The following is a 3,540-nucleotide window of genomic DNA, read 5'->3' as shown; positions in this document are numbered from 1 at the left end:
CCCTTGACCAGAATCGAACCTGGGACCCTTCAGTCTACAGGCCGATGCTCTATCCACTGAGCCAAACCGGTTAGGGCTAAATGAAGCATATTTGAAATATTATTTTCTATTAATGTTCTTATCTTTGAAGTACATCTTCAAATCATTTGCTTTTTGTATCTTTGTTAGAAGACATTCCATTACTCTCTAGTGCCACCTCTGCTATATAACAAGTACCCATAAATCAAGTAATTGCTTTGTTTTTATAATATCCCATTCTAAGTAGTCATCCCATTTTTTTTTTAATTAATCATACCTTATTTAGTTAACCTGTTTACTTAAAAGTACCTTTTCTTACCATGGCTCATTTTTTTTATTATGGTTAATTTAAAAAATTAAATAAAAAATTAATACCCAATCAAAGGCCAGTATTACTCTGACACCAAAGCCAGAAATTTAGTGCACAAGAAAAGGAAACTACAAACCAACATTCATCAAAAGATTCACAAATAAAGTCAACAATATATAAAAATAACGTACTCTAACCAAGTATAATACAAGAATACAAGATAAGGTTAATATCAAAAATTCAATTAATATAATGTGCCATTTTTATTTTTTATTTATTTTTAGTGCAAGTGTTTTATTTACATACTTATTTAAATACTTATATTCCTTAATGGAATGCTTATGGTAATAAAGAATACAACTGTTTTCCCACCCCCCGCTCTCAATTGTTATCTTGTTAAATTTTGTTTTTGTGTTTACATACATAGGAAAAAGTCCTTATGACAAGTTTATAATTAAAGAGGAGATTCTGGGATTTAGTAACATTGCTGTGCCCATTAAAAGTGCCAGCAAATGGATAAAAATATTACTGAAATTCATACTATATATTAAACCACATTTTCCCCCTTGCATGTTATTGTTAGGATTGGAAGAAAAAATTGTGATATTTACTGTAGAAAAGCAATAGATATAATTTAATATTATGTATAAACATATTTTACACTCACACATATAAATGTACAATTTGTTATAAAAATAAAACAATCAGGGTTGGTAAATGTAGTCTTCACTGATTCCTTGATTATTTAATGAATTTGGGAAAAGTAGATTTCCATAAAAAGATAATCAATTCCAATCATGTTCTGGAAGTGATAATAAACTTTTTATAGAAACAATCACAGAAATCATTGAATCATAATAAAGCGTAGAGCATCGAAAGTAAGCATAAATATAATGTGCCATTTTTAGAGAATAAAGTAATAAAGCATGTAATCATACCAATAAGTTTAGAGCATTTGACAAAATATAATTTATATTCAAGATAAAAACTCTCAAAAAACTTAATCTCAGACAGGGCACCTACAAAATGCTAAAGCTAACATCATACTTAATAGATATAATTTAATATTATGTATAAACATATTTTACACTCACACATATAAATGTACAATTTGTTATAAAAATAAAACAATCAGGGATGGTAAATGTAGTCTTCACTGATTCCTTGATTATTTAATGAATTTGGGAAAAGTAGATTTCCATAAAAAGATAATCAATTCCAATCATGTTCTGGAAGTGATAATAAACTTTTTATAGAAACAATCACAGAAATCATTGAATCATAATAAAGCGTAGAGCATCAAAACTAAGCATAAATATAATGTGCCATTTTTAGAGAATAAAGTAATAAAGCATGTAATCATACCAATAAGTTTAGAGCATTTGACAAAATATAATTTATATTCAAGATAAAAACTCTCAAAAAACTTAATCTCAGACAGGGCACCTACAAAAATGCTAAAGCTAACATCATACTTAATTGTGAAAGACTGAATACTTTCCCCCTAAGATGGAAAAGAAGTTTAGGGTTTCTTCTTTCACCATTCCTGTTCAACATTATGCTAAACTATCTAGCTAGCATATAATGCAATAAAAATAAATTAAAAGAATAAAAATTGGAAGTAAAATCTGCCTTATTCCCAAATAATGCAATCTTGTACAGAAAATATTTTAAAGAAACTATAAAAAATGATATTAGAACTAAAAAGTGAGTCAAGCAAAGTCACAAGATACAAAATAAATATGTAAAAACCTGTTGTATGTAAATATAATAGTAAACATCAAATTAAAATAAAAAATTAATTCACTTGAATAATAGTATCACAAAAATATATAAGAAAATTTAACAAATGGCATCAAGATCTCTACAATAAAGTCTAACAAACATTGCTGAGAGAAAAAAAGACCTAAACAAATAGAGAGATAAATTATATTCATGAATTTGAAGTCTAAATATTGTTAAGTTGTAATTATCTCAAAATTGATCTGTAGAGCCAATGCAACCTCTATTCAAATGGAATACAACACAGCATGAAAAGGAATGGACCACTGATAAGCACAATAGCATGGATGGATCTCAAAAACATCATTCTAAGTGACAGAAACTAGGCAAAAAATCAAACATATTGTATGACACAATTTATATGTAATTTATATATAATTTCAAGGAAAGACAATACTATCTATATATATATAAAGAGCCAGTGCTGTAACATCCCAAATGACCAAAGGCTCAACCGAACGGCAGGCTGCACATGCAGCAGGCGAGCAGGCTGAACTGCTGACCTCTCGGAGAGAGAAAGGGTCGGGGTTGATCAGCAGCAGCCAAGCCTCTCTCTCTCTCCCAGAGGTCAGCAGTTCAGCCCACTCCCCAGCAGCCTGGAGCGGCTGCTGATCAGCCCCACCTCTATGATCAGGCCCATAGATAGGCCCGGAGATGCTGACTGTCACAGACACTGACCGATCAGAACCAAATCTGGGTGAATTGCGAGGAGCCAATGGCTGCCTAGGAGGCTGGGCTTTTGACACTGACTGCCATAGAAACCGACTAATCAGAACCAAATCTGGGTGAACTACGAAGGCAGAACCTAAGGTGAGGGCTGAAGAGGGATTTTAAGGGCAACAACTGTTTGGTGTAAAACCCATCTATACTAATAAAAGGGTAATATGCGAATTAGACTGGGTCGACTGGCCATCTTCCAGACATCCGATTTCCTTCTGGACAAAGCCATGGAGGTGGGGGCCAAGGCAGAGGCAGTTAGGGGTGATCAGGCTGGCAGGGGAGGGCCACGGGGGGCAAGATCAGGCCGGCAGACGAGGGCAGTTGGGGACAAGATCAGGGCGGCAGGGAAGGGCAGTTAGGGGTGATCAGGTAGGCAGATGCAGTTAGGAGCGATTAGGCTGGAAGGGGAGAGCAGTTAGGGGTGAGATCAGACTTGCAGGGGAAGGCAGTTATGGGTGATCAGGAAGGCAGGCAGAGGCAGTTAGGTGTGATCAGGCAGGCAGGCAGGCAGGCAGGCAGAGCGGTTAGGGGCTATCAGGCAGGCAGTGGGGCAAGGTAGGGGTTATCAGGCCACCAGGGGGCAAGGTTGGGGTGATCAGGCCACCAGGGGGGCAAGGTAGGGGTGATCAGGTCAGCAGGGGGGCAAGGTAGGGGCGATCAGGCCAACAGGGGGCAAGGTAGGGGTGATCAGGCTGGCAGGGGGTCAAGGT

The sequence above is a fragment of the Myotis brandtii genome, unplaced genomic scaffold (genome assembly GCF_000412655.1).
Source record: "Myotis brandtii unplaced genomic scaffold, ASM41265v1 scaffold159, whole genome shotgun sequence".
Lineage (NCBI taxonomy): Eukaryota > Metazoa > Chordata > Mammalia > Chiroptera > Vespertilionidae > Myotis > Myotis brandtii.
This window is presented reverse-complemented; position numbering follows the sequence as displayed.